The following is a 12,492-nucleotide window of genomic DNA, read 5'->3' on the forward strand; positions in this document are numbered from 1 at the left end:
GCACCTACGACACAGGGGAGGGGGGAGGCAAAAAATTACGGGGACACACATACGCGACACACCCACCCCCACCCTCACCCACTACAACACAAACATCAAAGCATAGCAATACATCACAGTTACACCCCCCAAACCCCCCGGAAGAATGCAAAGACAAAAGGAAATGATCATAAACAGTCGAATATATTGTATCACTGGCTTATAAATATATCACACATCAAAAACTATTATATACGTAAATATTAAAAGTCCGATAATTTTAGCTGGAATTGTCCGTGGACCACAGGGCCCAAATTACATGGGCAAAGCCCACACAGGATACCTGACACCAACGGAGAGAACACTGCAGGGGCATCAGATAGCAAAACTACAGGCACCTCAGGGGGAAGGGAAGGAGGGGCACCTCAGCCAGATGAGTCCACGACGCCAGATCCACAAGGGGCCTCCATGGCCACTGTTCCATCCTGGGGAGTGCAAAGCCACAGTCTCTCAAGTCTCTACAGTGGGTGGTTTGCCCACTTTACCATCCTGGGGAGTGCAAAGCCACAGTCTCTCAAGTCTCTACAGTGGGTGGTTTGCCCACTTTACCATCCTGGGGAGTGCAAAGCCACAGTCTCTCAAGTCTCTACAGTGGGTGGTTTGCCCACTGTGCCATCCTGGGGAGTGCAAAGCCACAGTCTCTCAAGTCTCTACAGTGGGTGGTTTGCCCACTTTACCATCCTGGGGAGTGCAAAGCCACAGTCTCTCAAGTCTCTACAGTGGGTGGGTTGCCCACTTTACCATCCTGGGGAGTGCAAAGCCACAGTCTCTCAAGTCTCTACAGTGGGTGGCTTGCCCACTGTGCCATCCTGGGGAGTGCAAAGCCACAGTCTCACAAGTGGATGACAGTCTCCACTGGTTCTGGAGGGGGACTGGTGCCCAGAGTGCTTCGTGCAGCCCTGCCCGACACAGATGAGGGCCTGCCCCATCTGCCAATGGGCCAGCGGTGCTTGAGATGAAGGGCCCAGTTCAGCGGTGCTTGAGACGGCGGTGCCCTGTTCAGCGGTGCTTGAGATGAAGGACCCAGTTCAGTGGTGCTTGAGATGAAGGGCCCTGTTCAGCGGTGCTTGAGAAGGCGGTGCCCTGTTCAGCGGTGTTTGAGACGCGGTGCCCTGTTCAGCGGTGCTTGAGACGGCGGTGCCCTGTTCAGCGGTGCTTGAGATGAAGGGCCCAGTTCAGCGGTGCTTGAGATGAAGGGCCCAGTTCAGCGGTGCTTGAGATGGAGGTGCCCTGTTCAGCGGTGCTTGAGATGAAGGGCCCAATTCAGCGGTGCTTGAGATGAAGGGCCCTGTTCAGCGGTGCTTGAGACGGCGGTGCCCTGTTCAGCGGTGCTTGAGACGGCGGTGCCCTGTTCAGCGGTGCTTGAGATGAAGGGCCCAGTTTAGCGGTGCTTGAGATGAAGGGCCCAGTTCAGCGGTGCTTGTGATGGCGGTGCCCAGTTCAGCGGTGCTTGAGATGAGTGTCCAGGTCAGCGGATCCAGCCATGGCATGGATGTCACTCGCCACCTGACATGTGGCTGGCGGGGCCTTCCTGCCCATCTGTCTGGTGGCTTGTGGGGCCCTCCTGGGCTGCAGTACCGGGCCTGTGGGTGTCCTCCTGCCCACCTGGGACGTTGCTTACGGGGCCCTCCTGGGCTGCAGTACCGGGCCTGTGGGTGTCCTCCTGCACACCTATGATGGGGCTGGTGGGGCCCTCCTGGCCAGCTGGCCTGCTGCCAGATTTGTCGGGCGTGCTGCCATTCCCACCCTTCCCTGTTCGCTTGTGGCCCTTTCCCACCTTTGGCGGTGTGCCAGGTGGCACCCGACTTCCTGCCGGAGCCATGGTAGGAATTTTGGTCCCTGGTGTCTTTGGCCTCTCGCGCCGGGCACTGGCAATCTTCGGATGCTTTTCTGGGGGTGGGCTGGCCGTGCCTTAGCTCCTAGCTGAACTGGCTGCCCTTGAGGGTGGGGGACTCCACAGTCCATGGCAAACAGTCTTTACAGGTCCCGGTTTTGTGGTGGCTGAGGTGCTGATTGGAGTCTTATTAGATGGACGGGGTGGGGGAGTTGTTGGAAAGAGGTCAAGTTTGGAAAAGAAAAGCAATTTCGAAAGAGAGGGACGGGTAGGTGTAGTGGGTATGGGAGTGGAGGAAGAGGATGTGGTTGTAGGAGTGTGAAGTCTGGTGTCTTTGGGTGCAGGTGCTTGGGCTGGAGGCTGTCGTGAGGTGGATGGCTGTTGGGTGGGTGGCTGCCTGCGTTTGTGTAGTTTGGAAGAGGGGGTGACAGACACACCGGGAGAGGACACAGGGGACGTGTAAATGGTAGTGGGGGTGGTGACTGCACGTGTGCGGAGTGTTCTGGTGGGTGTGCTGGTGATGGACGTAGTGGCTGAAGATGTTGTGCATGCAAGTGTGAGTGGAGACGTCACAGGGAGGGAGGAGGGAGACGAGGAGGAGGGGGACACAGTGGAGGCAGTGGGTGTTGGTATGTCTGCATGTGGATGTTGCTTGTGTGAATGCTTGTGTGATGTGTGGTGCTTATGTCTGGATGAGCTTCCCTTGGGTGTTGAGGTGTGTGCAGGCTGGTCTGATGGTGTGTCAGGGATAGGCAGAGGTACAGGGGATTGGGTCTGGGTGGAGGAAGTTGGATGGGGGAGGCTAGAGACAGGGACAATGGCTGCCGTCAGTGCTGAGGCCAGAGCGTTGAACGATCGCTGATGGGCAGCCTGACCAGAATGAATGCCCTCCAGGTATGCATTACTCTGGTGCACCTCCCTTTCTATACCCTGGATGGCATTCAATAGGGTAGACTGCCCAACAATGATGGTCCTCAGGAGGTCAATGACCTTCTCACTGAGGGCAGCAGGGGTGACAGGGGCAGGGCCTGAGGTGCCTGGGGCGAAGGAGATGCCCACCTTCCTGGGTAAGCGGGCACGGGGCAAACGCTGAGGGGCTGCTGGGAGGGCGGTGCTGGTGCGCTGGATGGCGGCTGTACCTGTTGTTGTGGGGGGCACCGATGTTGCCGCCACCACAAGGGAGCTCCCTTCAGAGGACGAGTCTCTGTCACTGACATCCGCACGAGTCCCCGCTGTGGAGCTCCCCTCGCCCTCCGTCCCACTGGTGTATTCGGACTCCGTTGCATGGCCCTCCAGGGCCATGTGGGATGCAGCTCCCTCGTGCTCCGATGCCACTTCTCCTCCGCCTGATGATGCTAATGCACACATGAACAGGAAGACCACAAAAAAAAGTTGGGGGGAGAAATAAAGACATGTTGAGTGCATGCATTGGCGACACCGTTGGCGGAGAGGACAGACACAGAAGCCCCGTGCACTACGCCGCGCACTTGGGGTCCACTACGCAATCTGTGGGACATGGCCTACAAGCCTATGGACGACAACTGCACACATAGATGACACAGGGCCATGGATACCTGTACTTGGCACCCTACAGAGGTGGGGGGAGGGGGCACAGGGCCATGCCTTACGGAGGGGCCTAGCCTACAGAAATCGCCCTGGCCTAGGGATACCCACAGCCCTCCTCCCCCACCCAGACACCTCCACTGCACGCAAAGTCAGCAGAATGTGTTTGTACTCACCCCCTTGTGTCTGCTGTGATGTCCTCACACGCCCATCCAAATCGGGGTAGGCCACCGCCAGGATCCGGGACATCAGGGGGGTCAAAGTACGACTGGCACCCCTCCTACGTTGGGAGGCCATCCCCAGCTGAGCCTTCGACGTCTTCCTGCTCCAGCGTCGGATGTCCTCCCACCTCTTCCGGCAGTGGGTGCCCCGTCTGTTGTGGACCCCCAGGGTCCGGACGTCCTTGGCGATGGCACGCCAAATAGCGACTTTCTGGTGGGAGCTGACCTATGTGACATGTACAGGGAGAGAAAAATAGTCATCACCTTCTGCATGCTCAATGTGAGTGGCCCCCCATCCCCACCCTTGCCATGTGGCACATGCTCTCATCTGTCGTTTGATGCATGCCTCAATCGCTCCCCTCCCCACCATCTTTCATCCACCCCACTCAACCCAAGGCATTGCCCACTAGGCATGGTCCCAGTGTACTTACCTGTTGGTCTGGAGGACCGTAGAGAAGCGCATACTGGGGGAGGACCCCATCCACGAGTTTCTCCAACTCCTCCGCAGTGAAGGCAGGGGCCCTTTCCCCAGTTGCATGAGCCATTGTCTCTTCCAGACCGAGGTCACAGCAGCACTTGCAGTGTAGGTCCTCTCCTGTGGAAGATCAGGTATCGAGTGATTAAGCAGATAGAAAATGGCGGTCACGCCCGCGGCGGTGCGTACCGAGGCGGTGCGTACCGCGACCGCCGGCGCACATCGTCATTGGCTCCTGAAACCCATAGGGTTCAATGTTAACCAATGCGGCTTTGCGCCGCGGTCTTCGACCGCCTACCGCCACGGTGTGCCACGCCAGCGCATTGACCTCACATCCTACTGTCACACTTCACAGGTCAGGCAGCCGCCATTTCAAGGGCCCACATGGCTTAATTTCTACTGCGTCACACATACCTAGGCCTTGCATCAACACTCATACAAACCTTTCAATGCATTGGGAATCGTGTTATGTGCAAGCTGTGGTTACGTACCTGTGGGTTGATTGACTCTGTGCTCGCTGTTGTCCTTCATAGGCACCGTCCACTGGGACATGCGAGGAGATGGAGGAATCTTCCTGTGTACCGACCGCTGGTGGACCTGTCGACAATGGAGGAACGACATGTCATACTGACATACAGGCTTGACTGAGCCACTATACAGGAACTGTGTACCCAGCTGGAGCCAGACCTGATGTCACCCATCCGCCAACCCACAGGGATCCCCCCTCTAGTGCAGGTGCTGTCAGTACTCCATTTCTTAGCAAGTGGGTCTTTTCAAACAACAGTGGCCATATCATCAGGGATGTCCCAGCCCATGTTTTCCAAGGTGTTGTCCAGAGTGTTGTCTGCCCTGCTCAAACACATGCGGAGCTACATCATTTTCCCTGAGGTGGGGGATTTGGTTACAGTGAAGGGTGATTTCTATGCCCTTTGACATATTCCCAACATCATTTGTGCCATTGATGGGACACATGTGGCTTTGGTCCCCCCCAGCAGGAGTGAACAGGTGTACAGTAACAGGAAGAGTTATCATTCGATTAATGTACAGATGGTGTGTTTGGCTGACCAGTACATCTCCCATGTTAATGCCAAGTTCCCTGGGTCAGTGCATGACGCCTACATCCTGCGGAATAGCAGCATCCCGTATGTGATGGGTCAACTCCAGAGGCACCGGGTGTGGCTATTAGGGGACTCTGGTTACCCCAACCTGTCATGGCTACTGACCCCAGTGAGGAATCCCAGGACAAGGGCAGAGGAACGGTACAATGAGGCCCATGGGCGGACTAGGAGGGTGATCGAGCGAACCTTTGGCCTCCTGAAGACCAGGTTCAGGTGCCTCCATATGACAGGTGGATCCCTAATGTACTCACCAAAGAAGGTGTGCCAGATCATCGTGGCCTGCTGTATGCTTCACAACCTGGCTTTGCGACGCCAGGTGCCTTTTCTGCAGGAGGATGGTCCAGATGGTGGTGTTGTAGCAGCTGTGGAGCCTGTGGAGAGTGAAGAGGAGGAAGCCGAAGAGGACGACATAGAGAACAGGAACACAGTAATACAGCAGTATTTTCAATGACACACAGGTAAAAGTACACACCGGCATATTACATTTACTTAAAGACTCCTACCTCTCTATTGTCTGACTTTTTCCCCCAGTGTATGGTAACTGTGTTGTGACTTTCCCTTCCGTTTTCAGAGATGTGGGCCCCACTGCGTGACATTTGCTTTGTTTCCCCATGGACTACAGCTGTGTGACAGCGGTTTGTTGGCATCACAATGTGAATGAACATTTTGGCACGGTCATGTCTAATACATTTGTTCTAAATCACAGCCAGACTCCAGATTGTTTTGTGCAATAAGTGTGTTTATTCAAGTGCTCTAAATTTGATGGGTGGTTGCAAATCGGTGAGGGGTGATGGTGGAGGATTGTCCATGGCAGAGTCCAGACTATCAGTATCACAGGTGCATTGTCCAAATGCCTGTGGAAAGTGGAGCAGGGGCAGTTTAAGGTTGGACAGGGTGACAATGTGGGACAGTGGGATGACAATCAGGGCGGTATCCTTTGCTGGCGGTGGTCTTGACATCTTACTCTGTCTTCTTCCTGGATCTCAGGGCCCGCTTGCGGGGTGGTTCTCCTTCTGCAGGGGGTGGGGTTCTGGTGGCCTGTTGGTCTTGTGTCGGGGCCTCCTGTCCACTAGCGCCGGCAGAGGTGGTAGGCAGTTCTTGGTCCATGCTAGTGTCAGGGGCCCTTTGAGGTGCCACAGTGTCCCGCAATGTGATGACTACTTGATTCAGGGCCACTACGATGGTACCCATGGCGGAACTGATGTTTCTTAGTTCCTCCCTGAACCCCATATACTGTTGCTCCTGCAGAAGCTGGATCTCCTGAAACCTGGCCAGGACCGTCGCCATCGTCTCATTGTAGTGGTGGTATGCTCCCATGATGGAGGAGAGGGCCTCGTGGAGAGTGGGTTCCCTGGGCCTGTCCCCCCCCTGTCGCACTGCAGCTCTCCCAGTTCCCCTGTTTCCATGGGCCTCTGTCCCCTGGACCGTGTGCCCACTACCACTGCCCCCAGGTCAATGTTGTTGTTGGGGTGTTGGGTTAGCCTGGGTTCCCTGTAGTGGTGGACACACCGCTGCTTGACGTGTCCTGGGGACAGAGGTATGGGCCCGCTGGGTGGGTGCTGTGCTGGTGTTCCCAGAGGGGGGAAGGTCTGCTGTGGCCTGTGGCTGTCTGAGGGGAACCGACTGTCCCGAGGTCCCCGATGGACCGGGCTGGTCATCTAGATCCAGGGAGACAGAGCTGCTGTCCTCACTGTGGGCCTCTTCTGGGGGTGGAGTGGACATTTGTGGACCCTCCTGCGCGGTGACCTGGCGTTCGGGTCCTGCAGGCGTATAAAAGTGTGGTTATTGCTTCTGTGTGTGCCATAGCGTGCAATGGGTGGGTGCCCGTGTACCCCAGTGCTGACATTCCTTTGTGGGGGCTGTTGTGATGGTGGTTTGGGGGGGGGGGTTGTATGTGTATGTGCAGTGGGCATGCTTTGGTGATGGGTGTCCATGCTTTGTGGACGCATGCAGGGCTAGGTGTTGGGATGGGTGGGTTGTGATGGTGAGACATTTGCAAGGAGTAGGTGTGATGGGGGTGGGGGTGAGGGTGGGGGTATGAGTTGGCATGCAGGTGGGGTGGGGGGATGAAGTAGTGAAGATGAGACTTACCAGAGTCCACTCCTCCAGCTACTCCTGCGAGGCCCTCAGGATGCAGGATGTTCAAGACCTGCTCCTCCCATGTTTTAAATTCTGGGGGAGGAGGTGGGGGTCCGCCGCCAGTCCGCTGCACTGCGATGTTGTGCCTGGATACCATGGAACGTACCTTCTCCCGTAGGTCGTTCCACCTCTTCCTGATGTCGTCCCTATTTCTTGGGTGCTGTCCCACAGCGTTGACCCTGTCCACTATTCTGCTCCATAGCTCCATCTTCCTGGCAATGGTGGTGTGCTGCACCTGTGTCCCGAACAGCTGTGGCTCTACTCGTACAATTTCCTCCACCATGACCCTGACTTCATCATCAGAGAACCTGGGGTGTCTTTGCGGTGCCATGGAGTGGTGTGGGTGATGTGTAGGGTGGATTGTGTGGTGCTAAGTGTGGTGATGTGTATTGTTGTGTTGTGTGAAGTGCGTGCAAATATTTCTGGGTGACAGTGAATTGGGCGTCTGGGTGCTCGGATGTCTTTTCTCGGTGCATGTTCACGAATCTCTAGGAGTGGAGGTTTGCGGGTGATGTGGGTGTGTATTTTATATTGTAATGGGTGTGTGGGAGTGGTGTGTGTATGTGTATCAGGTGTGTGTATTTTGAATTGTCCAATGTGGTAGTGTTTTGTACAAGTGTGTGTATTTCGAGCGCGGCGGTGTGTACCGCCAATGTAATACCGCGGTTGAAAGACCGCCGCGTGGTTTCGTGTGTCGTGATAGTGTGGGCGTATTTCTGTTGGCGTGACGGTGGAGGTTTGGTCATCGCCAGTTTCTCGCTGCCCTTTGGTGTGGCGGAGTTTTGTGGATGTCTGTATTTTGGCGGTTTGCCTGTTGTGGGTCAGAATGACCGTGGCGGTTTACCGCGGCTGCGGCGGTGTTATGGCGGTCTTCTGAACGGCGGTAAGCGCCTTTTACCGCCGAGGTTGGAATGACCACCATAATGTTTTAAATCCTACTATTCCCACCACCAGTACTTCTATCAGCCAGGATCCCCAACCACGGAACCATGCTGCAATGTCCTTTAGTATTCCTCCTATTTCCGTCACATCCGTCACATCCGCCACTTTCCTTGCTCCTTCTTCTACCACCTCTATTTTCCCTATTGCCATCCTCACATTCCCACTGTTGTCCGGTATAAAAACACAGCATTCCTGATGGATCACGTTACATACACCACCGGCTCTTGCTAAAATGATGTCTAATGCAAGTCTGTTCTGTATTACAACAGCTCTTAAGTCTGTAAGTTCTTCAGTAATGTTACCTAAGGCTGCTGCAGTAGAACTTGCTAATGTTTCTACCAATACTGCCAATCTGTGTATTTGATATTCTGAATGCGCTATCCCTAATGGCATCACAAATATTCCTTCCACTGCTATGAACCTATCCAACCAAGTAGGTGCCCTTCTTCTTCGTACCCTACCGGGTGCCCCTTGTGTTGCAGTGGTCAAATATGTTAAATGCAACATTCGGGGTAGTACGACCGCCAGGTAGCAGGAGCCCTGCCACCCTGCAGGCAGTCTAACATATGCAGATGTCCTGCATACTATGTATATTCCCCTTGGAGCTGAGAGACCTATAGACAAACCTTCTGGGCCCTTCCGTATGTTATCCAAATCAGAGTATTTGGAGCAGATGTTTCTCCTACCTTTATGCTGCTATTATTATGTTTGGGGAGGTGTATGTCAGGGCATTTCATTACTGGTGTAACCATTCGACACACCTTATCATAAAATGTATTTGGCCTTGGGATGCTGCCTTTGAGGTATCGAAAACACCATGATCCCTTTTTCTCCTTATGTATAGAAAGGGACATTTGTGATATATCTATGTTCTTCTCCCCCTGTACATGACCGTCATCTCTTCCTATGTTGAATGCTTCCAGCAGCTCTGTTTCACCTTTTTCTGGTACAAGTTGTCCACACACACCCATCCTACCTCCTCCTTTACTTTCTCTCCCCCCCCCACTGTTTCCCTGCTTTAATCTCCCTTTTCCAACCTTCCTCTTCCTTTTAGGTGGCCTTCTCTTTATAGTCCCATTTACTTCCTTTGCCAACATGCTGTTTAGTATGTGACATGAAGCATACTGGGAAGAGGAATCTGGGCGTAATCTGTCCTTCCCTGGGCAGAGGTGGGTAAATGTGTACAAATATAGCAATCAGACACATTTGCCAATTCCTTATAAAATTTCACCATTTGCACAAATGCATTATCCCTGTAATTTCACCATTTGCACAAATGCATTATCCCTGTAATTGTTCCCATCTTCCTCCCATTTGGTATATTTTATCCACTGTGTCCTGTTCCCCACCCTTTCTACCACACTAGTGTTCTCCCCTTGTTCTTGTTTAACCGCAATGGTAATCCCTATTTTATTAACACTGTTATTAATATACTCTTCTTGGTCCACATATGGGATTCGTATTTCTTCACGATATATAATAATCATTATGGTGATAGTTATTGCTGGAACAGGGGTACATATGGCAGTTAGTACCATAGGCCACTTTTTCTCCTTTCTTCTTCTTCTAGGCATTATTCTACTCCAGGTGTCACAAATTGCACTATTTAGTCCTTGTCTGTTACTCTCTTATTCTCTGTATCTTCTTGTTGGCACGTCGCAGAGTGGTGTCAGAGGTTACTAGCACTTGAAACCACTTGCATGATATACGTATATATTCAGGTAAGAACCGCGTGCACCCATCCCTCTCCTGAGGTGTGAATCACGAGCAGTATATGAAGAACTCTTTGATGGACCCGCTTGCGTCTCCTGACTCCTGTAGGAGCGCAGCACGAGCAGCCCTGTAGTCTCACCGCAGGACCCGCTTGCACCTCCTGACTCCTGTAGGAGTGCAGCACGAGCAGCCTTGTCAGTGTTGTCTGGTGTTGCTTGTTGTTCGAAGGTTGTACCCCTTCGGTGCAGGTGTTATCTTTATGGGTGCCGCAGGTGGTGGCTGGATGACCTCAGGTTCAATTGCTCTCTTGGTGTGTGAGCTGTGGATCCAATATTTGAGACCCTCACACTTGACCGCTGTGGCTGTTGTCAGTAGGACTTGGTAAGGCCCTTTCCACCCTGGTTAAAGGCAATGGCATCTAGTGTGGGCCTTGACCCAAACCCAGTTGCCAGGCAGTAGTCCGTGTTCTGGTGGCGTTCCTCCTGGTGGGGTATGCCTCAGTCCATTTGCTGAACATACAAACTATTACCAAAACTTATTTTAGCTTGTATACCGGGGGCATCTCATTGAAGTCCATTTGGAGGCTTTCAAAGGGTCCATGTGGCAGTGGGAAATGGCCTGAAGCAGTTGGTGTACCTTTTCCCGTGTTGTACTGTGCACAAACCGTGAATCTCTTACATAAATGTTCTGCATATTGCCGAAATTTGGTATTAAACCAACATTGTGAAAACAGTCGTATCATTCCATCCCTACCCACATGTGAGGGGCCATGGAAAAGGCGTGCCATAGAGGACAGTAACGTGGATGGTATACATATTTTACCGTTGGGTCCCACCCACACACCCTTCCCGTCTGTCTTGCAACCGCCCTTTTCCCAATCTGTTAGTTCTGACCCATCAGCCTGCTGTTGAACACATTTTGCATCAAAATATGTACTTTCCTCCTTAGCTATTGTGGTGGGTTTAACCTGGACCATTACATACTCACACCCACTGAGGGCTATTCTTCGTGCCTCTTTGTCAACAAAAGCATTTCCCACAGAAACATAGGTCCTCATTCTAACTCTGGCGGGCGGCAGCTGCCGCCCGCCAGGCGGGAAGCGCCACTTGGCCGCCACGCGGCCAAAATACCGCTTCCCGCATTCTGACATTCCCGCTGGGCCGGCGGGCGCTAAGCAAGTTAGCGCCCGCCGGCCCAGCGGGAATGAGGGCCGCAACACAGGAGCCGGCTCCGAATGGAGCCGGCGGTGTTGCGGCGGTGCCACGGGTGCAATTGCACCCGTCGCGCTTTTCACTGTCTGCTAAGCAGACAGTGAAAAGCCGCTCTGGGCCCTGTTAGGGGACCCCTGCACTGCCCATGCCCTGCCCTGGATTCGCCCAGCCGAGGGTAAACCGGCAGGAAACCGCCGGCCCTGGTTTTCTGACCGCGGCTATACCGCCGCGGTCAGAATGGGCTAGGAAGCACCGCCAGCCTGTTGGTGGTGCTTCCGTCATTCACGGCCCTGGCAGTCTTTGACCGCCAGGGTCGGAATGGCCCCCTAAGTCCTTAGCAGAAATGTGGGCTGCACATTTTACAATTGCAACTTTTCTGGGCAGTAGTAGAGCTTGCACCAACAGGTAACAATCATTGAAGCATGTTGTATTTGTTGGCCTGCTGAAATGAGAAATCCCCTCATTGCCCACAGTTGACCGAAATCATGAGTGACCCAAAAAGCATATTGGCTGTCTGTGTAAATATTCGTTGTCTTTCCTGCTGCCAATTTGCATGCTCTGATTAGTGCTACTAATTCTGCTGCCTGGGCACTTTTAATCTTTGGTAGCCTACCTCCTTCAAGTAGTCTTTTGGCCGTCCCCACAGCATAGGCTGCTTGTAGCATCCCTGTGTGGTCCCTAATGCATGAACCATCCACAAACAAATCACCCTCGGCCTCAGGGAATGGGGTGTCTCTGAGATCTGGCCTCACCTTGGTGTGTGTGTCGACTGCCATAATACAATCGTGGAAAGAATTATCTATGGTGGGATCATCGTGATCCAGTTCGGTAGGCAACAGGCAGGAGGGATTCCATGTTATGCATCTCTTTATCCTTATATGTGGTGCCAATAGTGTCAACTCATAGCGTGAGAGGCGAGCATTTGTCAGGTGCTGGGTCTTAGTGGTAGTTAGTAATGTGTCAATTGCGTGTGGGACATGTAACACTAAAGTGGGAATGTTTGATATGATGGTGGCTGGGTTGGGAACCACAGGGAATGATGGTATAACTGCCTTGTTCAGTTCCCTAAAATCTTGAGTAAATCAGTATACCGGAGACCCATCTGGTCCTTTCGCTGCCTTTTTCACTAGGAAAGGATAGGAGTGTTGCATGGGCTGTGTCGTACCTCCCGCAATATCCCCTTCTTTAGAAGCTCTTCTATTACTGGAGCTATGCCCTCCTCTCCCTCTTTGGCTAT

The sequence above is a fragment of the Pleurodeles waltl genome, chromosome 2_2 (genome assembly GCF_031143425.1).
Source record: "Pleurodeles waltl isolate 20211129_DDA chromosome 2_2, aPleWal1.hap1.20221129, whole genome shotgun sequence".
Lineage (NCBI taxonomy): Eukaryota > Metazoa > Chordata > Amphibia > Caudata > Salamandridae > Pleurodeles > Pleurodeles waltl.